A 26,192-nucleotide genomic window follows, 5' to 3' on the forward strand; every position below is an offset into this window, starting at 1 on the left:
GCTTACATCAGCCCATTCCGTCACATTCCTCTGCTTCAGAAAGGAATGTTTTAACATATATTAACATTATCCAGGTGAGTGATGTGGATTCTGCATGCCACATCTTGCTTCCACCTTAGGTACTGTCTATTACTGGGCCAACAATGCAGAAATAATTTATCATTCAATTTCCGTGTGGAGAGCTGCCTCTCCTGAACATTTGTATTTTCAGGCATGTGTTTGTGTGTGTGTACACACACACACAGACACACACGTGTCAGGCAGACATAAATTTCAGACCCTCCAAGTGTCCCTATTTTGCAGGGACGGTCCCAGTTTTACAGAAGTGGTCCTGGTTTGTTATTTGGTCCTGAAATGTCCCGCTATTCTTTAAGACATCCCTATTTTCATTGGTCCATGGGGTGGGGAGAGAGGATCTGGTCCACTGTGGTTACATCAATTTATATACAGTGGTACCTTGGCTTAAGAACTTAATTCGTTCCAGAGGTCCATTTTTAACCTGAAACTGTTCTTAACCTGAAGCACCACTTTAGCTAATGGGGCCCCCCACTGCCGCCGCATGATTTCTATTCTCATCCTGAAGCAAAGTTCTTAACCCGAGGTACTATTTCTGGGTTAGCAGAATCTGTAACCTGAAGCATCTGTAACCCGAGGTACCACTGTATATATAAAATAATGCAGGTGGCACTGTTGTCTAAACCACTGAGCCTCTTGGGCTTGCCGATCGTAAGGTTGGCAGTTCAAATCTGCATGTTGGAGTGAGCACCCATTGCTCTTTTCCAGCTCCTGCCAACCTAGCAGTTCCAAAGCACACCAGTGCAAGCAGATAAATAGGTATCACTGCGGCAGGAAGGTAAACGGCATTTCCATGAGCTCTGGTTTCCGTCACAGTGTTCCATTAAGCCAGAAGCGGTTTAGTCATGCTGGTCACATGACCCGGAAAGCTGTCTGTGGACAAACGCCGATTCCCTCGGCCTGAAAGCAAGATGAGTTCTTCAACCCCATAGGCGCCTTTGACTGGACTTAACCATCCAGGGCTCCTTTACCTTTACCTTTTACAACAATAAATAGAGAGTAGATAGATAGATAGATAGATAGATAGATAGATAGATAGATGATAGATAGATATAGATAGACCACAAAAGCATCAAATAATGTACAATATCGGAATGCAGCAGTATAGCAGATAGAAAGCCATGAGTACATGAGTAGAATGTGTGCTTTTATTTAAAATGCATCTCTGGGTTATTTGTGGGGCATAGGAATTCGTTGTTCTTCTCTTTTTTCCAAATATAGTCCGGCCCTCCACAAGGTCTGAGGAACAGTGGACTGGCCACCTGCTGAAAAGGTTTGCTGACTCCTGCACTATGTGAAGTACTTCCTTTCATTCTCCCTGAATTTCCCTGTGCTTATCTCCATTGGCTCTTCCCTGACAGTTGGCCATGTTGGCTTCAACTTTATCCACCAGACACCCTTGGCTTTAGCTTTTCAAAATACGTTCCAAGAGGGATTATTTGATCCGGCAAGCTCTCTTTCTTTTCCTTGGCCTCCACGCCTCAGTGAGCACACTCATGCCTGCTAAATAACTCCCTGCCCTTAGCTAACTCCAATTGGAACTAGTCTGATGAATATGTAGGTCTCTCTCTCTCTCTCTCTCTCTCTCTCTCTCTCTCTCTCTCTCTCTCTCTCTCTCTCTCTCTCTCCCACCCGCCCTCTGTTTCCTCTATTTCTTCCCCTGCCCCTTTTTGCTTTCTCCAGTGATAACACCACCTACGTAATTAGGCCACTGATTGTTTCAGCCTGGAAAAAAATGTCTCCAAAGGGTAGTGCTTGCTTGCTTCTTCCTCCCTCCTTGTCTGCCTGCTTCTACACTGGAGATCACTACTTACAAGTAAAGGAAGCCCATTGCCTAATTAATCATCAGGATCAGGAAGTGGTCATCTCTATTGCTTCTAGATTAGGGTTGCTAGACATCCCCAGTTCCCAGGGACAGTCCCCGGATTTGCAAATGTGTCCCCGGACTAATTCCGTCCCCGGAATGTCCCCAGATTTGCAAATCTGTCCCTGGGAAACTTGACAGCAGTAGCCTCAGCAGCCTGGAGCCAGTCTGGTAGCGCAGTTGGCTCTGACTGGCTTCAGGAGCTGCTCGCTGCCATGGCGCCCGCCATTTTTCCTCACCGAAAGTCCCCATATGGTGTGTCTTGTGTGCAAAGAATAGTTTATTTTATTTTTTTAAAAAAGTAATATTTATTAAAGTTTTAAGGGTTACAAAAAGAAAAAAGAGAGAACACCAAATTAGGCAAAAACAGAACAACACATCACAATAAGGAAAAAGAAAAAGAGAAAAAAGAGAAAAATAGAAACAATTAAAAAACACAACGAGCATTCCCATAACTTATCTTTCATTTGCTTGTTTCCTTGACCGCCTCACACCTCCCTTTTTTGTGTTCTAGTTCGGTTAGCCATTTCAGCAAATCCTTTCCATCTTTCCCAGTTTTTGTCCTATAATTTATCTTGATATAATCTAACTTTACTTTCCCTCCTTTCACCAATTAACAGTCTATTTTTACATAATCCTTTATAACATTTCTGCTAAAACCACATAACTTCATTTCAGCAAAGAATAGTTTAGGAGCCTAATGCTTCCAAAGCTATCCCCAACTGTATAAAAAAACCTTTAACCTTTGTTCTAAACAAAATCTGCTCTATTTCCCTTATGGGTATCCAAGAGCCCATATAGAGTCCTTACGTAGGTTCCCTATTGGTAGGAGAAAATAACAGAGGCCAACCAGAGAATATTGAGAAGCAAAGCAGCTCGTAAGCCTGATCTTTATTGATCTGTTGCAACAGGGTGCTCCCCTCACACACAGGAGAGGAGGAGGAACCCAGAACAAAGGTGTACCTGCCCTTATATAGACATTTTAAATTCCCTGCCCTGGAGCTCAAGACCACCCCTCCAAACATCATACCTATATCACAGAAAAGGTAGTCTACAGCAGAAATCTGAGTGTGTTGTTTATCTCGTCTGACAGGTTACGTGTTAATGCACACTTGATTGTATACCCTGGGGAGCCTGGCCAGTCTTTTGTAATAATAAATACTTAGTTCCTGAGCCAGGTCACGGGCTCACCCTATTCAAACACAGACATACCCTTAAGACAAGATTTGTGAAGGATAAGACAACGGGGAGGCGTTTTCATTTTCCTTTGACCTTGCAGAGAAAACATTTGTTCAATTTGGGAATCAAAAATGGTTTCAGGTCGGTCTTCCTGTGCTGATCTATGTGTGTGCTTGGCTGGTACATTTATTATATATCTAAGACCTTAAAATTCTTATCACACCTTTTTTAAAACAATAATAATAATGAAAACCAACAGGCAGGCAAAAATTACATAGCAGCAAGAAAAGCCAGCCAGCTAGTAGAAGTGCTAGCTTGCCACGCAGGGAAAAAGAGGTTTCAGCCCCAATGCCCTGATGTACTCCTTGGTCTTACATCGTTCCATGTGTAAAGGAATTCATGTTATCCAACTATCCATATGGCCAGATCAGCTTGTGTGTTGTGTGTCTACTTGCTTCTGCTGTGTGGGCTTGAAGTCGAGCCTGACCTCTGCTTCACCCTGTTTTGTGCAACACAATATGCCCCACGGAGATCTGGCCAGAAGCAGTTTCTGGGCTCAGAAGCCTGCAGGCACTAGAATGATGGCCAATTCCTTTTGTAGAGGAAACAAAGGACACCCACTCTCCTCTTCCAATCTGCATAGCGGAGTCATATCCAATTTGCACCAGGCTAATTTCACTTTACATAACAGCGGATCTGCGACCAAGATTACCTGGAAACACATATACCCCCATAGAAAAAGAAAAAAAGGGTAAATAACAGAGGGTGGTTACATAGCATAAAAGGCCACCTTTCTTTCCGTGTATAAGTGGACCTGCTTGGGCTAATTTTATGTGAAATTGTTGTCTGCCTAAGCTCGGGTTGGGGGGAAAGTAGCCTGCTAGGTGCTGTTCCCCCATCCCTGGTACTGGGCTCTGATCTTCAGAAATTAGCAGCTGAAAGTATATGGGCATTGCTTGGCAGGGTGGTATTCCATAGGTAGTCCTCCATCTTTTCCAGCATCTTGCAAGATGGCCACAGTCGTGATTAAATCAAGCCACACCTTTCCTCCAGTATTAGCAGTTGTTGTTATTTAGTCGTTTAGTCGTGTCCAACTCCTTCGTGACCCCATGGACCAGAGGACACCAGGCACTTCTGTCTTCCACTGCCTCCTGCAGTTTGGTCAAACTCATGCTGGTAGTTTCAAAGACACTATCCAACCATCTCGTCCTCTGCGTCCCCTTCTCCTTGTGCCCTCCATCTTTCCCAGCATCAGGGTCTTTTCCAGGGAGTCATCTCTTCTCATGAGGTGGCCAAAGTATTGGAGCCTCAGCTTCAGGATCTGTCCTTCCAGTGAGCACTCAGGGCTGATTTCCTTAAGAATGGATAGGTTTGATCTTCTTGCAGTCCATGGGACTCTCAAGAGTCTCCTCCAGCACCATAATTCAAAAGTATCAATTCTTCGGCGATCAGCCTTCTTTATGGTCCAGCTTTCACTTCCATACATCACTACTGGGAAAACCATAGCTTTTAATATACAGACCTTTGTTGGCAAGGTGATGCCTCTACTTTTTAAGATGCTGTTTAGGTATGTTGCTCTAATTTGCGGCTTCCCACGGCCTGAACTAAATTTGGAAGACAATTGGATTTTTTTATTTTAGTTTTTTATTTTTATTGGATTATGATTTGAATGTCAGTTGGATGTTTTTATTGGAAAATTAATAAACGATCTAACAACAACAAAAAAAGCAGTATGTTGCAATCATCTCTCCTCTTTTCCAGGCTAAACATGTTCTGCTCCTTCGACCGTTCCTCATAAGGCTTGGTTTCCAAACCCTTGATCATCTTGGTTGCCCTCCTCTGTACACATTCCTTATTCATAACAACACTGTTTATGGCAGATGCATGCGAGACACTTTGCCAATATGAGTTCAGGTTATACTGTGGCCTTCATGTCATTTGGCTTAGATAACTTAACAGCTGGGTCTGTCCCCTGTCCCCCAGGCTTGCTTGTGTACCCAACCTTAGGTAGGATATGCTTGCTTTTGCCCATCTGCCAGACTATCTCGGTCACCTTGATACCTCTTAGCATTTGCTACTTCTCATTTCCTCCCTGCACATATTTGCAAATTCTGAGGCCTGTGTTTAGCAGGTTAGCTAAGAGTACTGGGATCATGGAAAACTGTCTTCTACTAGGTCAGACCAAGATTGTTTACACTTTCCGGCAACAGCTCTGCAAGATTTTGGGGACAGGTCCCCCCACTCCCATCCTAACTGGAGATGAAAGGTATTGAAAAGCTTCTCAGGACTGACGGCAGCAAGAATATTTTTGGCACAACATTGGAAGCAAGAAGAATTACCGACGAAAGAAGAATGGAGGATGAAAATGATGGACTATGCAGAATTAGATAAACTAACAGGAAGAATTTGAAACCTGCGGGACCAGAGATTCTCAGAAGACTGGAGTAAATTTACGGACTATTTGAAAAGTAACTGTGATGAACAGATTACACTAGTAGGTTTGAAAGAAGTTTTGTAAGGTGAACTATTTGAAATGTTGCAAAAAAGATAATGAGGAGAATTTTTAGTTAAAGATAATTAAAGATAATATGAAATTAAGAAATGCATAATAAGTGATAAGAACGGAAAATCATCAGAGGTGTTGACAGAAGTCCAAAAATTATTGTATAAGATGAGAAGTTTTGTTGTGTGAATGATAATTAGCATTTTAAAAATTAATAAACATGTACATAAATGAGAAAAGCTTCTCAGGACACCTGACAAATACAACAGTGATAAAAATATTCACAAGATGATAATTTTTACTAACTAAAACTTAAATATAGCAGTAAAGCAGTGTTCTAGAAAAAAATTGGGGCTGCTTTGTACAGCCCAACTCTCCATGAAACGGATTCTCCTCTAAGTCCGTTCTCAGTCAGAGAAGAATGGATGGAGGCAGGAACCAGTGAAAGGAAAACAGATATTTATTTTTCTGATGCAACAGAGTCCTATTCCGCCCCCCTTGCAAGGAGGTGAGGACCCAAAATGAAGGTATGCAAAAACTTTTAAAGAAATTGCCCAACCCCTTAGCCGAAGACCACCCAAAAAACATCACACACACATCACAGAAAGAGGCAGTCTACAACAGAAATTTGAGAATGCTGCTTCTCTCCTGCCTAAGAAGATACCTGATAATGGTGAAATAGAGTTTCCATCTTTCGAAAAATGAGAATCCGGACACAAAAGTTCCTGAGTTCTTTTTCCAAAATCTAAAAATAAAATAAAGATGAAGTTGTTGAGCATTTTTAAAGGAAATTCACAAAATAAAAATCAAAACCAACACTGCCCAAATGGTTGCCAGGCATATGTGTTTTCCTTGACATTTTTGCCGATTTTCGGAAATTCCGCCTGGACACTATTTCCGACGGACAAATCCTGCATATGTCCGGGAAATTCTGAACTGATGGTAAAAAAGGTAAAGGAACCCCTGACCATTAGGTCCAGTCGTGACCGACTCTGGGGTTGCAGCGCTCATCTCGCTTTACTGGCTGAGGGAGCCGGCGTACAGCTTCCGGGTCATGTGGCCAGCATGACTAAGCCGCTTCTGGCGAACCAGAGCAGCACATGGAAACGCCATTTACCTTCCCACTGGAGCGGTACCTATTTATCTACTTGCACTTTGACATGCTTTTGAACTGCTAGGTTGGCAGGAGCAGGGACCCAACAATGGGAGCTCACCCCGTTGCAGGGATTCAAACCGCTGACCTTCTGATCGGCAAGTCCTAGGCTCTGTGGTTTAACCCACAGCGCCACCCACAGACGGATGGTAGTCCTATGTCAAATGGTCACTGAATGCATTACCTGGGCTGTCTGATCCATTCTTTTGAGATAGTAAATACCTTAGTTTTTGAATCCAGGTCACAGGCCTACCCTATTCATACACAAAATATGCCCTTAAGACAAGATGTGTAGGATTTGTAAGTGAAAAGAACCATCAGGAGAGGAAATACCGTATTTTTCGCTCTATAAGATGCACCAGACCACAAGACGCACCTAGTTTTTGGAGGAGGAAAACAAGAAAAAAAATATTTTGAATCTCAGAAGCCAGAACATCAAGAGGGATCGCCGCACAGTGAAAGCAGCAATCCTTCTTGCTGTTCTGGCTTCTGGGATAGCTGTGCAGCCTGCATTCGCTCCATAAGACGCACACACATTTCCCCTTACTTTTTAGGAGGGAAAAAGTGAGTCTTATAGAGCAAAAAATACGGTATTTGGGGTCTTTAAGAGTCAAGATGGCTTCTGGATTGCTCTCCTATGCTATTTCAGACAAATGGTTTATGTACATAAGGTTCCTTCTGCATTCATGAACATTCATTTTATTTATGACACCTTAGAATTCTTATAGCACCCTTAATTCCGTAATATAAATACAGATTTAAAAAAAATATAGTAAGACCTAATTGGTGAGGTGTTTTGCACACACAAACATTGTTCAAGTGTTGTTGTTGTTTTTGCTGTTTTACAACATTGTCGTTACTACTTTTTTTGTATGTGCAGGTGTTATTTTGGTTCACGTTCATATTTTCCTTTATTCATTTAAATTATATGTTAATTCAAAACACTTCACCTCTCCCTGTGTGTGTTATATATGATACATATATTTACCAGAGACCATTGAATAAGATCATAGGGCAAAACCTTTTAGCTCTATTGAGATGAGCGTTTTAAGGTTGTGTTTGCATTTATTTATAATTTTGATACAAAGCGGCTTTATGGCACCAGTTTCTATTTCATTTTGTGTTATTTGGAAATCCAGATCCCAGATAATTTGGGAAACTTTCTAAAACATCTTCCACCTTTGCTCAGCTGGCTTTCCTTTGCTTTCTTTTTTTAATGAGCTGAGCTGGATTTTAGCAAAACTATCCACTGTAATTTAAGAGCGATGCCAGCAACCCTTCTTCCTTGGAGCACATAAAGTCACAAATGAATGCTAATTAGTGGCATTAAGAGAACCAAAATGCATCCCAAAAGCACCAAGAATGGAGAGAGCACTCCTATACTTTCCTTTTATCTATTATATAGTAGTGCCTCATTTTTTAAATAAGCAGCAACATTGTCAAATCCTGGAAAGTTATTCTAAGTTGTTTCCTTTCACTTGGGAGATCGCCGTATCCATGTAAAAAGAACAGAGTCTCTCTACGGTGGTATGTAAGCATCAGTAGTCTAGAGAGACTAATAAAATGCAAAGACTTTAAATCATGCTCATTGCCAATTAAACGCAGACAATTAGCTCGTTCTGAAAGCAATTTGGGCTTGCAGCAGTTAAGGTGCATGCATACCCAAACTCCACTGATGTTTTAGAGGAGGTATAAACAAAGCAAGGGCATTTGGGAAAAACCTGAAAGGTATCAGATGAGAATGGTCATCTTGAATGGTGAATAGCTTAAAATATAGGAAGAGCAGGACATTTCCAGAGCAGCTGTGCTGTGCGCATTTAACCCGCAGTCCTAAAAGAGGAGGACCAGGAATGTGAGCAGGTCAGAACCTGGCAAGAACCATGCTCCCGTAAATCGACCAGATGGTGGCGGAGATATCATCACCATCACTTTTAATTTGTATACCACCAGAAGAAATATCAACAACTTCAGATATGCAGATAACACAATCTTGATGACAGAAAGTGAGGAGGAATTAAAGAATCTTTTAATGAAGGTGAAAGAGGAGAGCGCAAAATATGGTCTGAAGCTCAACATCGAAAAAACTAAGATCATGGCCACTGGTCCCATCACCTCCTGGCAAATGGAAGGGGAAGAAATGGAGGCAGTGAGAGATTGGGCTCCATGATCACTGCAGATGGTGAAATTAAAAGACGCCTGCTTCTTGGGAGAAAAGCAATGACAAACCTACATAGCATCTTAAAAAGCAGAGACATCACCTTGCCGACAAAGGTCCGTATAGTTAAAGCTATGGTTTTCCCAGTAGTGATGTATGGAAGTGAGAGCTGGACCATAAAGAAGGCTGATCGCTGAAGAACTGATGCTTTTGAATTATGGTCTGGAGGAGACTCGCTCCTGGCAATTTGTGTCCCACCAGTTTAAATTGCATTTCTCCATGGAGTGTTTACTGGGAGATGGACAATGTAATTGGCAACACCTGAAATGGGAGGCAGGAAGTATTGTGTCAAGTGACGCTGTTCAGATCTCTTCCGCTACAGTCATAACAAATGGTGAAGCAGGTCCTTTCCATCTGTGATATCAATGTAAATTTGATCAGAAACCATCAAGTGTGTAAGAACTGCCATGTTTTTCCAGACCACTGATTCATGTGAGGCATAATTACAGTAGTGACTCCATGTTTATATCACCAAAACAGTAATCTCCAACACAGTGGTATCTGGTCTGGGCTGAATAATCTCCCCCTTCTCTCTCCCCCTCTCTCTCTCTCTCTGAATTCTCAGCAAGTCAATTTCTTTCGTTACTTTAAAGGACTGCATAGAATCATAGAATCATAGAGTTGGAATGCAAATTGATATTACCCCTTTTGATCTTGACACTTTTAACATTATTTGTATACATTATGAGAGTTATCTCTAGGAAATCGTAAAGAAGGACTGGCTTTTACATTTTGAAATTTTATTACAGAGTTCACATAATGTGATAAATTATACATTGCTTCATTAAGTATAGATGTGGCAGTGCCTTTTGTCGAGAAGCAATTTCGTCATTTAAAACGGCACCAGTGGTGTTTGCACAAAATGGCCCAAACTCTTTGTTATAAGTGATTGAAAAATATATCCTTTGGTTCAGTCTTGCATATCATAGTGGGAAATGTTATTGGGAGGAAACGTTGAATTCATTTTATTGTGGCTTCTTGAAATAGTGGCCACCAGCTGTTGAAATTTCAAATGACATGTACATTGGGTGCAGATGAGACCTTTTGGACTGTCCATCAGTTGTAGTGGTGGATATTGACCTGTTTTCACTTACTGGGTACCTACAACAATAAGAATGCTGCCGTAAATGGATCTGAGTAGGTAAGTGTTATTTCATTCAGGTGGTGAAGTCAGCTTTTCTTTTACAGTGGTACCTCAGGTTAAGAACTTAATTCGTTCTGGAGGTCCGTTCTTAACCTGAAACTGTTCTTAACCTGAGGTAAAGGTAAAGGGGCCCCTGACCATTAGGTCCAGTCACAGACAACTGTGGGGTTGTGGTGCTCATCTTGCTTTATTGGCTGAGGGAGCCGGCGTACAGCTTCCGGGTCATGTGGCCAGCATGACTAAGCCACGTCTGGCGAACCAGAGCAGCGCACGGAAACGCTGTTTACTTTCCTGCCAGAGTGGTACCTATTTATCTACTTGCACTTTGACGTGCTTTCGAACTCCTAGGTTGGCAGGAGCAGGGACTGAGCAACGGGAGCTCACCCCGTCGCAGGGATTCGAACCGCCGACCTTCTGATCGGTAAGTCCTAGGCTCTGTGGTTTAACCCACAGCGCCACCCACTTAGCTTAATAGGCCTCCTGCTGCTGCTGCGCAACCGCCGCACAATTTCTGTTCTCATCCTGAAGCAAAGTCTGCAACCTGAAGTGTCTGTAAGCCGAGGTACCACTGTACAGGAAAGAAATGTTGAAATGATTAGTTTAAGAAGGGGTGGGGAAAGAAACCCCCTTTTTACTGCAGTCAGAGCTGTCTTCATAGAATTATAGAACAGTAGCATTGGAAAGGACCCTGAGAATCGCCTAGTCCAGCCCCCCATACAGAAATATGCAGCTGTCCCATTAGGGAATGGAACCTGCACTTTGTTGTTATCAGCACCCTATTCTAACCCAGGGGCAGGCAAACTAAGGCCCAGGGGCCGGATCCAGCCAATCGCCTTCTAAATCCAGCCCGCGGATGCAGTGGCGTAGCGTGGGGGGTGCAGGGGGGGCCGGCCGCACCGGGTGCAACATCTGGGGGTTAGGGTTAGGGGGCGCAAATCCACGGGTTAGGGGGCGCAAACCACGGGTTAGGGGGCGCAAATTACTTGCCTTGCCCCGGGTGCTGACAACCCACGCTACGCCACTGCGCAGATGGTCCGGGAATCAGCAAGTTTTTACATGAGTAGAATGTGTCCTTTGATTTAAAATGCATCTCTGGGTTATTTGTGGGGCATAAGAATTCGTTCATATATACGGTAACTGAATCTCTTTCTCAACCTCATCACTTCTCAACCTCTTTAAGAAACGGAAGCAGAGAGGAGCAGAAGGAGATTCTGGCAACCTGTTTCCAGTAATACCATAGCTTGGAGTAGCATAGAGAGCGAAAGGGAACCATTATCTGATGCAGCAGGAAGGGTGGTAAAGTGTCAGTCCTAATTTGTTGGGGGGGAGACATCTGGCAGCGAAATGCTGGTGCTGCTTTTTGAAGCATGACATCTAGGCAGAAACCACCAGTTTGCAGCCCTGTAGTAAACTTAGTTGTGTGGATTTGCTTGTGCAGTCCGATGCGCTGCACGTTTCTTCGAAAGTAAGCGCCGCTGATTTCAGTGGAGGCTTTAAGCCCCAAGGAAATACGGTATTTTCCAGCCTTATTCTGGATGGACGGAAACATGTGACTGTGAAGTGGCCAGATGTACAAGATGCGCTTTGAGCATAGTGGCTTCATTGTGTCGTGAAAAGCGAAATGGAGAAGGGAGACCTCGAGTGAGGTCGTGTGTTATATAGATTTTTGCTGCTGTTGGCAAACTGAGCAGATTGTGTTTGCCATTGATTGATCTGGTCTCGCCTTTATTGAGAGCACATGGTGCACACTTATTTTTTTAGTAGCTTTTTATTAAAACTGACAAACGAGAGATCCCATGCTTTCAAGAGATGAGCCCCAAGGATTCCCCAGGGTGATGTTTGTCTAGCCTAAGATGATGTTTCTGCTTTGATCCATGGAAGCATTTAGAGCACTAATAGAAACAAAACCAATAAAAGCCAAGCGAAAGCTTTTTGAATTGCAGGACTTCACACACAAAAATAAATCATAGAATTATAAAGTTGGAAGCGACCTGAGGGCCATCAAGCAAACTTTGAAAGATTGGGGAGGTGGGAGAGCCAGTATATTTAATATACTTGTTTTTAGGTCTTAAAAGTTTGTCCGTCCTATTGTTTCAGTGCATACATGATCTTGTGTGAAAAAAATAAAATGAGTTAATAAATATGTGGTACAGTGGTACCTCGGGTTACAGACACTTCAGGTTACATATGCTTCAAGTTACAGACTCCACTAATCCAGAAATAGTACCTCGGGTTAAGAACTTTGCTTCAGGATGAGAACAGAAATCGTGCTCTGGCGGTGTGGCAGCAGCAGGAGGCCCCATTAGCTAAAATGGTGCTTCCGGTTAAGAACAGTTTCAGGTTAAGAACAGACATCCAGAACGAATTACCGTAAGTTCTGAAGCCGAGGTACCACTGTATATTTCAATTGCTAACATTGACAAGACCTGTTGTTTGAAAAACAAAAACACCTGTCTGAGGCAGAACACTTAAATGAAGCCCATAGTATTGGTGTGGGTTTTTATCTTTAAAACTGGTGAGGGTTTTTTTTTATCTTTATGTAGTGGACAGTTGCCCTTCAATATTGCCGCAAAACTGACTGCAAAGTTGACTGTTTCATTTGGGCTAATAAGTATACCGGACCCTGGCTTGACCGATGCTATCACAGTAAGTTATAAGGTCTGGTCCAAGGGCCACGTGGGTGGCGCTGTAGTCTAAACCACTGAGCCTCTTGGGCAGGGGTCAGCAACCTTTTTCAGCCGTGGGCCGGTCCACCATCCCTCAGACCATGTGGTGGGCCAGACTATATTTTGAAAAAAAATATGAACGCATTCCTATGCCCCACAAATAACCCAGACAGTGGCGTAGCGAGGTGGTGCAGGGGGGGCCGGCCGCACCGGGCGCAACATCTGGGGGTTAGGGTTAGGGGGCGCAAATCCACGGGTTAGGGGGTGCACATTACTTGCTTTGCCTCAGGTGCTGACAATCCACGCTACACCACTGAACCCAGAGATGCATTTTAAATAAAAGGACACATTCTACTCATGTCAAAAAGTGCTGATTCCCAGACCATCCGTGGGCCGGATTGAGAAGGCGATTGGGCTGCATCCGTCCCCTGGGCCTTAGGTTGCCTACCCCTGCTCTTGGGTTTGCTGATGTAACAGTGGAGGGAAGGGATGGAGCAGGAAGATTCAATGAGTCTTTCTGCAGGCTTGGCGGGAGCATTCCAAATGCCCATTTGCCTAGCAGTTCTGCAGAGTTGCGCTGTAGGCTGAAAACCAACTGCTTTATAAACTTAATTATGCATTTTTAATAAAAAAGTACATTTATTATAATATATTTGATATTGATAAATTGGTGTGTGTGTGTGTGTGTGTGTATTGGGTGTGTGTGTGTATTATACCCATTTAACTCCTTTAGTACTATGAAGTGGGAAACAGCAGCGTAGATGTACCGTATTTTTTGCTCTATAAGACTCACTTTTTCCCTCCTAAAACTTAAGGGCAAATGTGTGTGCGTCTTATGGAGTGAATGCAGGCTGCACAGCTATCCCAGAAGCCAGAACAGCAAGAGGGATCGCTGCTTTCACTGTGCAGCCATCCCTCTTGCTGTTCTGGCTTCTGAGATTCAGAATATTTTTTTTCTTGTTTTCCTCCTCCAAAAACTAGGTGCGTCTTGTGGTCTGGTGCGTCTTATAGAATGAAAAATATGGTAGGTCTTCTTTGTAAAGAAGAGCAGAAATGACCAGGCCTCCTCTGCTCTTTTTTGCAAAGGAGCAGGAAGAGCTATTGCACAACAAATGTCTTCCTCTGCTGCAACAGCCAAAGCAGCCACATAATCAAGCCATGACTCAATTAGCTCAGTCAGTAGAGCATGAGACTCTCAGCCTCAAGGTCGGGGGTTCCAGCCCCATGTTTGGGCAAAATATTCCTGCATTGAAGGTGGCTGGACTAAATCACCCTCATGGTCCCTTCCAACTCTATGATAACGTTTCAGCACAGAATCGGGGTGTCATATTTTTACAAAGCATTATGAATAATACTCCAAAATTCACAGCCAGTAATCATCTTATTAGGACCATCTGAAATGTTTCAAAATGGCACGCAAGCCTCTGAGTACTGCAGAACTCTTCCTCAGGCGAAATTCCACACAAAGCAGAAGTTGTGGGAGATGAAGTAAGAAAAATAGAGTTGACCTTGAAGTGTTTGAGATTTGTTTTTGACTTGGGCTAGTGGCTTGAAGGAACGCGGGTGGTGCTGTGGGTTAAACCCCAGAGCCTAGGACTTGCCGATTAGAAGGTCAGTGGTTCGAATCCCCGCGACGGGGTGAGCTCCCGTTGCTAGGTCCTTGCTCCTGCCACCTAGCAGTTCGAAAGGACGTCAAAGTGCAAGTAGATAAATAGGTAACACTCCGGCGGGAAGGTAAACAGCGTTTCCGTGCGTTGCTCTGGTTCGCCAGTAGCGGCTTAGTCATGCTGGCCACATGACCCGGAAGCTGTACGCCGGCTCCCTCAGCCAATAAAGCGAGACGAGCGCCGCAACCCCAGTGTTGGTCACGACTGGACCTAATGGTCAGGGGTCCCTTTACCTAGTGGTTTGAAATGCAGCAAAATCATTACCGTATTTTTCGCTCCATAAGACGCACCAGACCACAAAACGCACCTAGTTTTTGGAGGAGGAAAACAAGAAAAAAAATATTCTGACTCTCAGAAGCCAGAACAGCAAGAGGGATCACTGTGCAGTGAAAGCAGCAATCCCTCTTACTGTTCTGCCTTCTGGGATAGCTGTGCAGGATCCATTCGCTCCATAAGACACACACACATTTCCCCTTACTTTTTAGGAGTTAAAAGTGAGTCTTATAGAGCAAAAAATAGGTACCTCCGCACACATTGCTTTTCAAATCACATTCTTAAACAAGGAGGTGTGAAGATGAATTCACCCAATGCTTTAGCCACACTGATTTAAGGGGTAGGGAGGTGACTGAACTGGCTCCATAGAAATAATCTCTGTGCATTCAAAACAGATTTTCAAAAGTCTGCCCTTACTGCGTCAAGTTGCACGGATCTGTCTCATAAAAGGGTTTGTGCTGTCGGCCTTGGAGTTGCTTCAAGGAGGTGGTCCTTGTTTCACTCCAATGACATCTCCTGTTAAAAAACAAACACACCATTGTCCCCCTTGAAAGCCGCATTATAGCAGCTTGTCTCCCTAATGACCCCCTTCCTCCTGCAAACAATAGGGCCATAGCATTCAACAATAGCCATGTCCTATTCTCTTCCCTGTGGCCCGCATGAACCCTGCGTGACTCTGTCAGGCACCACAACCTGACAGAAGGATGGGCCAGATGTCCTGGGCTCAGTGACTGTCTTGAGGGCCATGGCGTCCCCATTCATTTCCATGATTTCCATCAATTGCACAGGAGTCTTGAAATGAGAGATCTGTGGCTTACACAGTGCACACTTGTTCGCCACTATGATGCATCAGCAGCTGTCAGGGCTCACCCACAATTCTGCTTGCCCTGTGCCTAGAAAGCACGGGTGGTTTTCCCCTTGCCTGGCTTCTTTCTCAGGAAAATCCCACTCTTTAACTCCAAGTGAAGGCGGTGAATGTCCTATGTGAGTGTCTGGAGGCGGTTGGAGGATGGATGGCAGCTAACAGATTGAGGTTGAATCCTGACAAGACAGCAGTACTGTTTTGGGGGGACAGGGGGTGGGTATGGAGTACTCCCTGGTCCTGAATGGGGTAACTGTGCCTCTGAAGGACCAGGTGCGCAGCCTGGGAGTCATTTTGGACTCACAGTTGTCCATGGAGGCGCAGGTCAATTCTGTGTCCAGGGCAGCTGTCTACCAGCTCCATCTGGAACGCAGGCTGAGACCCTACCTGCCTGTGGACTGTCTCGCCAGAGTGGTGCATGCTCTAGTTATCTCCCGCTTGGACTACTGCAATGCGCTCTACGTGGGGCTACCTTTGAAGGTGACCTGGAAACTACAACTAATCCAGAATGTGGCAGCCAGACTGGTGACTGGGAGTGGCCACCGAGACCAATATTACACTGGTCCTGAAAGACCTACATTGGCTTCTAGTACGTTTCCAAGCACAATTCAAAGTGTTGGTGCTGACCTTTAAACCTGTATACCTGAAGGAGTGTCTCCACCCCCATTGTTCAGCCCAGATACTGAGGTCCAGCTCCAAAGGCCTTCTGGTGGTTTCCTCCCTGCAAGAAGTGAGGTTACAAGGAACCAGATCCTGCCCTGTGGAACGCCCTCCCACCAGATGTCAAGGAAATAAACAACTATCTTACTTTTAGAAGATGTCTGAAGGCAGCCCTGTTTAGGGAAGTTTTTAATGTTTGGTGTTTTATTGTGATTTTAATATTCTGTTGGGAGCCACCCAGAGTGGCTGGGGAAAGCCAGCCAGATGGGCAGGGTATAAATATATTATTATTATTATTATTATTATTATTATTATTACTATCATTAGCAATTGCCATTGCTCCGAATTGCCGTTTGGTCTTTGCTAAAAAATACTATCATCTCTATGAGCTTTTCACATCCTTGGCCCTTTCTACATCTTACTCCTAATTTTAAAAGCTGGTACCAAACCAAAGGTTTACCTGAACCACTAGATTCAAACTACGAGTAAGGAGATTCCGACTAAACATTAGGAAGAGCTTTCTGACAGTAGGAGCTGTTCAACAGTGGAATGGAAGCTGGTGAACTCTCCTTCATTTGAGATTTTTGAGCAAAGGTTCGATGGCCACCTGTCAGGGATGCTTTAGCTGCAATTCCTGCACTGCAGGCGAGTGGACTGGATGGCCCTTAGGGTCCCTTCCAACACTACTAACCCAGGTCGCAAGATGGTTAGATTGGTCTCAGCTAGGGCCAGGGCTACTGGTACTGGCCCCAACTTGGTGGAACGCTCTCTCACAAGAGACCAGGGCCCTGCGGGACTTGACATCTTTCCGCAGGGCCTGCAAAACAGAGCTGGGCAGAGCTGTTCCTCCTGGCCTTTGTTTTGGACTCAGTCTGACCCTTATATTTCCCTCCCCTTATGGTTTTGATCTATGGGCTACTTTTTAAATGAGGCTGCATTTTAAATTGCATTTTAACCTGTATTTTAAATTGGTTTCCCCCTCCCCCCCCAATTATGTTTTTACTGTAATTTTACTGGTGTTAGCCGCCCTGAGCCCAGCTCTGGCCGCGGAGGGCGGGGTATAAATTTATTATTATTATTATTATTATTATTATTATTATTATTATTATTATTATTATATAATTCTAAGTGGGTGTGAACTTCCATGTTGCCTTCAATAGTAATAATAAAATCAATCCTCTAGGTTGCTCACAAAGTAAACTAAACTTTGCATCCCAATGAACACGCTTCTGTGGCAGAATTTGAAGGAAAGTTCCTCTTAATGAATGCAACTCCCTCCTATGGAAAAAAAACCTATGAAAATCTTTCATATTATCTCATATTATTATATTATATAGCATTGCTTCATACATATCAGTGCTAAGTAAGCCGAGAAATCCCATCATAAAGAAGTTGGTTAAAGAGCCTTGAGGCATAAACAAGTTTCCATGTTATTTCATCAGATCACTGTGGCTTCAGCTTCTACATTATCTCTGTTATTAATTAGTATCTGTTCCTCACTTTGCATCTCTTGTTCCTCGCTGATAACTTATGTAGCCTGGAACTAAAGGCCTGGTTTGCTTTGGAAGAATAATTTATTGCTTCTGTGTAGATTTCGGGGGAACGGGAGCTTTGAAAATCTTAATTCAACCAAGAAGCCGCTACAGAAGTTTGATGAATCAGATCCACGCATACCAATGGTGGTTTTTTTTAAAACCCACAATGACGTATTTATGGGGGAGCCACAATTCAGTGATACTGGTACAATAGATAGCATATATTTTCTGGGGTGGTTATTTTAGTGTAATCCGAATAAATGAAGGAAGGAATCCAGAAATTTAAAATGTGGTTCCAAGTATATAGATGAAATAAAATATAGCGTGGTAGATCTTTTACCTTAGCTGCGTCAGTTTGCATTTCTTAGTGCAGAAAGGATTGATCTGATGTGTAGAGATCTTTCCTATTCTAATGAATTCAAGAGGGTTCTGGAAGCTTCTCTGTGTGAAAGAAACAAGCAGAAGTTCATGATGTTTGGGTTATTCCTTCAGAGAAGCTGAGTACAGCTGGCTTAAACTGGTTCTGTTATCTCTTCTGTCAAGGTTATGCTATTAAAGTAAGGCCAGAAGAAGCCTGGGTTTCCCTTTCCCTTTCTATCTCTTTTCCTTCTGGTGTGGTGTTCTATATATAGTGTTAAGGTTTAGCCTTATTATACATTATTGTAAATTTCAGTTAAGTCTGCTGCAACTGGATTTCTTATGGACAGTGCCAGTCCTGAATGTATTGGATTTGTGACCATTATGCTTATTTGCCTTCAGTATCAGTAAAGCTCTGCTGGGTGAAATACAGTTGCCTCTTGTCTATTTTTTGGGAATCCTGCAACGTGTTTAAGTTTTTGCTCTGCTAACTATACGTTGGAATCTGCTCTGGTCAATATTGAGTAGGATTTCATGACAAGTTGTTCCACAAAGACATCTACAGTGGTACCTCGGTTTCCAAACTTAATCCGTTCCAGAAGTCCGTTCTTAAACCAAAACTGTTCTTAAACTGAGGTGCACTTTCCCTAATGAGGCCTCCCGCCGCTGGTGCCCTTCCACCATTTGGCTTCTGTTCTTAGACCAAGGTAAAGTTTGCAAACCGGAACACTACTTTCGGTTTTGCGGAGTTCCTAAACCAAATAGTTCGTAAACAGGGCTGTTCTTAAAGCAAGGTACCACTGTACACTGGACCAGAGGAGTCCAACAGAGATGGTTTTAGGGCAGAGTGACCGGTTCCCCTGAAATGGACACTGAGCAGAGAGGTGGCCAGTAAGCACTTGCCTGGTTATGGGAAGGAGGGTGAGGATCCTAGAGTCCTCTCTGTCTCATTCCCAAAGCATAGTTAGCACTTGCCCAGGTTTCGGAAGGAGGTAAAAGGGCTCTATAATCCCCCTGGAGTCCTCACACCTCCTTCCCAAACCCAGGCATGGCTCAAGGACTGTCTGCCATATTGTGCAAAGGAAACTAGTGCAACAGTCATTTTTATACATCCAAAACTACCTGGAAAAATTCAAACTTAAAGCAATCATTTTATGCATAAAGGTAAAGGGACCCCTGACCATTAGGTCCAGTCATGGCCGACTCTGGGGTTGTGGCTCTCATCTCACTTTACTGGCCGAGGGAGCCGGCATACAGCTTCCAGGTCATGTGGCCAGCATAAGTAAGCCGCTTCTGGCAAAGCAGAGCAACAAACGGAAACGCCATTTACCTTCCCGCCGGAGCGGTACCTATTTATCTACTTGCACTTCGACATGCTTTTGAACTGCTAGGTTGGCAGGAGCTGGGACCGAGCAATGGGAGGTGACCCCGTTGCGGGGATTCGAACCGCCGACCTTCTGATTGGCAAGTCCTAGGCTCTGTGGTTTAACCCACAGCGCCATCCGCATCGCATTGGGAATTGCCAATGCATTAATTTTTTTGCATAATGTCTTCATTTGAGTGAAAGTGGGGTCCTTCTGCATTTGCGTCAATGTGAAAAATCAGATTTTCATACGGTTACTTAATTAATATGAGGTAGTAAAACAGAAAGCTTTACCGAAAGCCAAGGGGGAATACATCTGACAGTACTCATAGCTTATTTAAATCCATATAACACTCTACAGACAGGGCTTGATCTGTTGAAGAGACACAGTTTGTAGTAACTTTGGTAAATTTCTATCAACAAGATGCCAATTATTATTATTTAATTATTGCCTTGCAATGAATCATACAACCCTGGGCTACTAATGGCACACTTGGTTCGTGTATTAAACATTAGTATATGGCACCTGGGCATCCATAGCTAATAAAACATGGTTTCAGTAAAGCTATTATTAAACATTGATTGCCAGTATATTTGCTAACCCAGCACAAGTTGGAATTCCATTAAATGCATAAACTGTCAGGTCTCAAAATAATGCTGGATGATCAAGAGTAACTGGAGACATTTCACGCTGAAATCTACAGGGTAATTATGAAAAAATGTGCCTAACGGGTTCTTTTTATTTATCACACACTCATTTTTAAAAATGACATTTGCTGAGCAATGATTGCTTTCTTATCTGGCCTTTGAGAAAAATCTGTTTTTTTAGGATTTCTAGGTGTGCTTTGAAATCTGTTGCATATGACAGTCTACTGTTGTGTCAAATCAACATGAAAAAATGAACAGATTCATAGAAATACTAAAATGCAGAACTGTAGAGTTGGAAGTGATCTCAAGGATCATCTGGTCCAACTTCCAATGCAGGAATCTCAACTAAAGCATCCTTGACAAATGGCCATCCTTGTTGTTGTTTAGTCATTTAATCATGTCCGACTCTTCATGACCCCATGGACCAGAGCACGCCAGGCACTCCTGTTTTCCACTGCCTCCTGCAGTTTGGTCAAACTCATGCTGGTAGCTTCGAGAACCATTGTCCAACCATCTCGTCCTCTGTCGTCCCCTTCTCCTTGTGCCCAAAATCAGGGTCTTTTCCAGGGAGTCTTCTCTTCTCATGAGGTGGCCAAAGTATTGGAGCCTCAGCTTCACGATCTGTCCTTCCAGTGAGCACTCAGGGCTGATTTCCTTAAGAATGGAGAGGTTTGATCTTCTTACAGTCCATCTAAGCTCTGCTTAAAAACCTCAAAGGAAGGAGAGTCCATAACTGCTGAACAGTTCTTACTGTCAGAAGTTCTTCCTCAAGTTTAGCTGGAATCGCCCTTCTTGAATGTTGAATGCATTGGTTCAGGTCCTACCCTCCAGAGCAGGAGAAAATAAGCTGTTCCATCTTCCAGGTGACTGCTCTTGAGATATGTGAAGATATCCTATCTCCTCACAGTCTCCTCTTTTCCAGGCTAAACATATACCCAGCTCCCTGTTGTATTACCCTTAATGCAAATTTGTACAACGTATAAATTCAAGATTACCTTTCTGTGGCCTTCTCAGCATCTAGGGAATCTCACATTATTTATAAACAGCCCTAGTTTCTCAGGCCTGTAGTTGCAAAGGCAGGGGCTGCATTTGGAAAATCACAATAAATGATGTTTGTTGTGATGGAATAACCCTCGCCTCCCACTCCTGACTCTCACACAAACCTCCCATCAACACAGCAAAGAGCAGAAGATACAAACCTTCATTTACAGTGAAGCAGAAGTTAGTGGCTAGATGCAACACTAAACAGGGACTAATCTGAGGTATCGTGTGTCGGAAACAAAGCCAGTTTGAGAAACCAAAATTTGAAACTTTGCTTGTTTCAAAGAAACCATAGTTAAGGTTAGCCAAAGTTTGTTGGGTTCTGATGAAACAACAAACAGCAGCTAATCAAAAATGGAAACCAAAGCTTCCATAGTTGCACCATAAATGTGAACCCAGGGGGAGGCTAGAATTGTTCCTGTCATGATAAACTATGGCTTGTAACATTAAAATGCAGCCATTGTTGTGGCCATGTGACTATATTAGCCAGTCATCTGCGTCCTATGTTTATGTATCCCTTTCCAATATAGATTCACAGACACTTTCTTGTGCCTTTTAAAAGCAGCAAATATTCATGAAAATGTATTGGCCAAACAAAGAGAATAGCAAATACAAAAGACCAAACCACACTTTTTCTATTGTGATAACTTCAAAATTCATATGCCACAGGTTGGTTTGTTTGTTTGTTTTAGTGGTTGACTGAGTTAGTCCTCATTAAAGAATGACCATTTCTGCATAAAGAGGATGTAAAACGTATTTAAGATATCTGACAGCTATAGCCTGGCATTCTGTGTTCTTTTGGTTTTCCAGACTACTGTGAAGCCTGTAAACTACCTCTGCTTTTTTTCTTTTCCTAATTTGAACCCATTTGTGACTCAGTTTGTTTGACATGGACATTGTAACAAGGTGGCCACATTCCGGGAAATGCTTGTGTAAAAATTGGATACTTTCCCCAATAGTCCCACTTTCATTTCTTTATTCTCTTGCCTCCTGTTTGTTTGCTAGTATATAGTTGTACAATAACGAAATACTGGTTTGCACAACAACATGTTGGTTTTCAAAAAAGGAAGTTACTGAAAGCAATTTCTGAAAGCAGAAGCAGAGTAATATGACAGCTGTGAAGAGTGTTTGGGTTTATACTCTTTCTTTCTTTCTTTCTTTTTCTTTCTTTCTCTCTCTCTCTCTCTCTCTCTCTCTCACTCTCTCTCTCTCTTTCTTTCTGTAATACCTTAGGAGCAACTCTGAATTCCATGGCAAGCCTTAAAGCAATATGGGTTTGGGGAGTGAAATTCAAACCAAAGATTAGAATAAAATATATGGTGTGTGTGACTCTTTTGATCAGTCTCAGCTTACATTAGGGAGAATTCGTTGAAGTTAATTCAGACAGTATTGTACACCTTTACAGCTGTCTCAAATGTTTTCCACTATGACTTATTGGAGAGGGTCTGGCAAACATATTTGCGGTGCAAATATAAACATTTGTGCTGGTATTGGAAGATGATACACGCAGAGATGGTTCTTATCCTTAATGAACTTAATGAAGTGTCGCTAAGTTCACAGTTAGCGTTACTTGAATATTTTTGAGGAAGGAAATTCAAACATTCTGTTAAAGGAACTGTGTACAGTCGTACCTTGGATATTGAACGCCTTGGCTCCTGAACAAATCGGCTCCCGAACGATCAAAACCTGGATGTGATTGTACCGGTTTCCAAACCTTCTTTTGGAAGCCGAACATCCGACACTTCCTGCAGCCAATCAGAAGCTGTGCTTTGGTTTCCAAACATTTTGGAAGTTGAACGGACTTCTGGAACAGATTCCATTTGACTTCCAAGGTACGACTGTATATGCCTGACTTTAGCAGCAAGACTGACTATAGCTCACTCCTGGCAATTATCCCAAGATCTTATTCATGGTCAGTGATACCAATCTCTTTGGAGCAGTAATAGAAAAAAATGACCCATCAGTTAAGATTTATACAAGAGCAAAAGATCCGAGATTCTTTCTATAGGCTTTGGCATGCTTTTCACTGAACATCCATAATTTTCAAGGCTCCCAGCAATTCATTCTTGGCAAAAATTCCTAATGGTTATGACTGTTTCATGTATCTGAATTTCCGTGTGTGGACTGGTGCAGGGAGGAAGAAGGGAAATGTCAGTTAGCCGTGAAACATGCATGAGAAACAGTTTCTAGTTACGTTATTGCTTTGGCATACTATTTCATTCTTTATTGAAAAACGCTAACCACCATCATCAATAGGAGAAGTTAGTGCAGGTTTTTCTGCCTTATTGCAGGATTGAGAATGCAGATGGGGCTCATTCCCTAGAGGGATGGGTAGTGCAGAGGCCTAAGTTGAGATGGAAACAGCAGCTAGAATGCAGGTCTTTAGAGCAGAGCTTTCCAAACTGTGTCACTACATGTTAGTGTGTCGGCTGCAGTGTATAGGTGTGTCACACAAACTTTATCCATGCTCCTCCCAGGGCTGGAAAGGGATTACCATATTTTTCGCTAAATAAGACGCACCTAGTTTTTAGAGGAGGAAAACAAGAAGAAGAAAAATTCTGAACGAAACAGTGGATGTGTGATTTTTGTGGTTCATGCTATGGCCACAGACATGTGATTTGACGGTGAGTTTGGGGTAGCTCAATGCAAAAATCCTGAGAATCCTGAGAATCCATGTGGATCCGTGCTTTGTAACCACATTTTTGCGCCATTGCGGCCCCGCAAAACAGTGGATGCGTGATTTTTTGGGTGCAGGCTGTAGCCATGGACATGCTATGTAATCTGATGGTTAATTTGGGGTGACCCAATGCAAAAATCCTGAGGATCCATGGGCTTTTAACTACCCCCTCCCAGGCAGCCTCCTTTATCGCTAGCCTCTCTTATCTGCCTCCTGGTCGCTTGCCGACCAGCTGCTCTGCGGCTTCGTTTCAACACCCCCTTCCCTCTTTCTAAAAAAAAAAAAAAAGCACGATCTGCTTTTTGCCCCTGGGCAATTTGGCTCCAGGGACCACGCATTCGCTCCATAAGACACAAAGACATTTCCCCTTACTTTTCAGGAGGAAAAAAGTGAGTCTTATGGAGCAAAAGAATACGGTATTTTAACCTCCGATTTTCTAGTAAAACTGAATTACTGCGTCATGAAATGATGCACATCCAAAAAGTGTGCCACCAACATGAAAAGTTTGGGAAGCTCTGCCTTAGAGATCGGAGAATGCCTATCCATGAAAAGCCATGGTGGAGTTGTTTTCAGGTGGAAACCCAAAAATTCAATTTCTAAAGGAGATCGCACCTTGGCAGCAGGGAATGTTACATCTGCGTTGAGAAAATACACAGAGACTGCTGCACATAGCATGATATATCTGTACAAACCTCCTTTCTTAATATGGTGTCTTACTAGTCCACCGTTCCAGACACCAGAAAGGGGGACCTTCAAAAGGAAGCTGGAAGTCTTACTATTATGCTTGCATAGGAAAATGAGCATGCTCACTGCTTACATGGCCATAACGCTCTGCATGCAGAATCTGGATTCCTTATTGCAGTACAGGAGCTTATTGGATTGTTTTCTCTGCCTAGGGTTGCATTCCACTACATTCATCTATATATGGGCAACGGATCTAGACTTCAAAGTCCATCCGTCCTAAATGTGTCACTGGGAAAAGTGGCATTGAGGATTTTTTTTTAAGGAGGGGAGGCACTTTGTTTTACAGTAAGTGTGCATGGAATCACAGCTGAAATTTCTTCCTTCATATCCTTAAGTAACTTTAATTATGCTATCTGCTGATTCATACTAAATACTTCTCCTGGGGGGGGGGTGTTATGTACTTTTCTCTGTATCCTGCAGAGAATATTGTAGCAATAGGAGAAATAGAATATTGATTTCCCTGTCTTACGAAGCATTTTATTTTTGTTTTAATCTTACTCTCTCCAGTACAGTGGTACCTCAGGTTACAGATGCTTCAGGTTACAGGCGCTTCAGGTTACAGACTCTGCTAACCCAGAAATAGTACCTCGGGTTAAGAACTTTGCTTCAGGATGAGAACAGAAATCGTGCAGTGGCAGCAGCAGGAGGCCCCATTAACTAAAGTGGTACCTCAGGTTAAGAACAGTTTCAGGTTAAGAACGGACCTCCAGAATGAATTAAGTTCTTAACCTGAGGTACCATTGTATTTGGTGCAGACAGAATACTTACGTATGACTAGTTTTAACCATTGTTTGTTGCCTTGCAGTGCAACCCTAGGCATGTCTACTCAGAAGAACAAGACCTCCAGAACAAATTAAGTTCTTAACCCGAGGTACCACTGTACAGGATGGCATTTGGGGTGGGGAGATGGGGACAGCTTTATACCAAATCAGACCATTGGTCCATCTATTTCAACACTCTCAACACTGATTGGCAGCTGCTCTTGAGGAATTGAGGACTTTCCCGGTCCCACTTGGAAATGCTGGGCATTGCACCTAGGAGCTAGCTTCTGCATGCAGACCCTCAGGTTCACAACCAACATACAAGCGCGAGTGCACATATATGAATTGTAGTGTTGGAAGGGACCCTGAGGGTCATCTAGTCCAACCCCCAGCAATGCAGGAATCTTGCCCACAGCCACCCCTGGGTGGGCTCAAAGCACCAAGGGGTCTTTCTCCCTCCCCTCCCCCCAATAAAATATTTGAGGGGGGCAGGGCTTCCAGAGTTGATGGGCACTGCCATTCAAACGGTGCGTGTCCACCATGTCATGTGAACAGTTATGCAGGGGTGCGACTTGTATTCCAAGTTGGCACCCAGCCCAGATCGTAGCTGTCAACTTTTCCCTTTTCTCACGAGGAATCCTATTCGGAATAAGGGAATTTCCCTTTGAAAAAAGGAAAACGTTGACAGCTATGGGCCAGATGGTTTCTGACGTTAATAACAGCTGGGTCAAGGCAATCCCTTAAGTGTTGCAAACTCCTAGTGCTCTGTGTGTGTGTGTGTGTACCTGCAACACAAACTGAAAGG

At 43.2% G+C, this 26,192-nt stretch overlaps 1 protein-coding gene and 2 long non-coding RNA genes across 5 annotated transcripts in view; 1 reads left to right on the top strand and 2 right to left on the bottom strand.

The window, feature by feature from the left end:
• Nucleotides 1–26,192, top strand: part of RAB11FIP4 (RAB11 family interacting protein 4) — a 188,228-nt gene that overhangs the window by 119,443 nt on the left and 42,593 nt on the right. The gene's annotated exons all lie outside the window — the stretch shown is intronic.
• The window catches only part of LOC309363030, a 111,725-nt gene continuing 89,091 nt past the window's right edge, over nucleotides 3,559–26,192 (bottom strand). The window contains exon 3 of the long non-coding RNA XR_014165173.1: nucleotides 3,559–3,568. This is a non-coding gene — a long non-coding RNA (uncharacterized lncRNA). The remainder of the gene's footprint in view (nucleotides 3,569–26,192) is intronic.
• On the bottom strand, nucleotides 9,659–18,386 carry LOC309363054. The gene is made up of 3 exons (XR_014165200.1): nucleotides 18,137–18,386; nucleotides 15,157–15,255; nucleotides 9,659–10,090 (listed from the first exon to the last, which is right to left on the bottom strand). It is a non-coding gene; the product is annotated as an uncharacterized lncRNA (long non-coding RNA).

This window comes from Podarcis melisellensis, assembly GCF_964234715.1.
Source record: "Podarcis melisellensis genome assembly, chromosome: 2".
In the NCBI taxonomy this organism is placed as follows: domain Eukaryota; kingdom Metazoa; phylum Chordata; class Lepidosauria; order Squamata; family Lacertidae; genus Podarcis; species Podarcis melisellensis.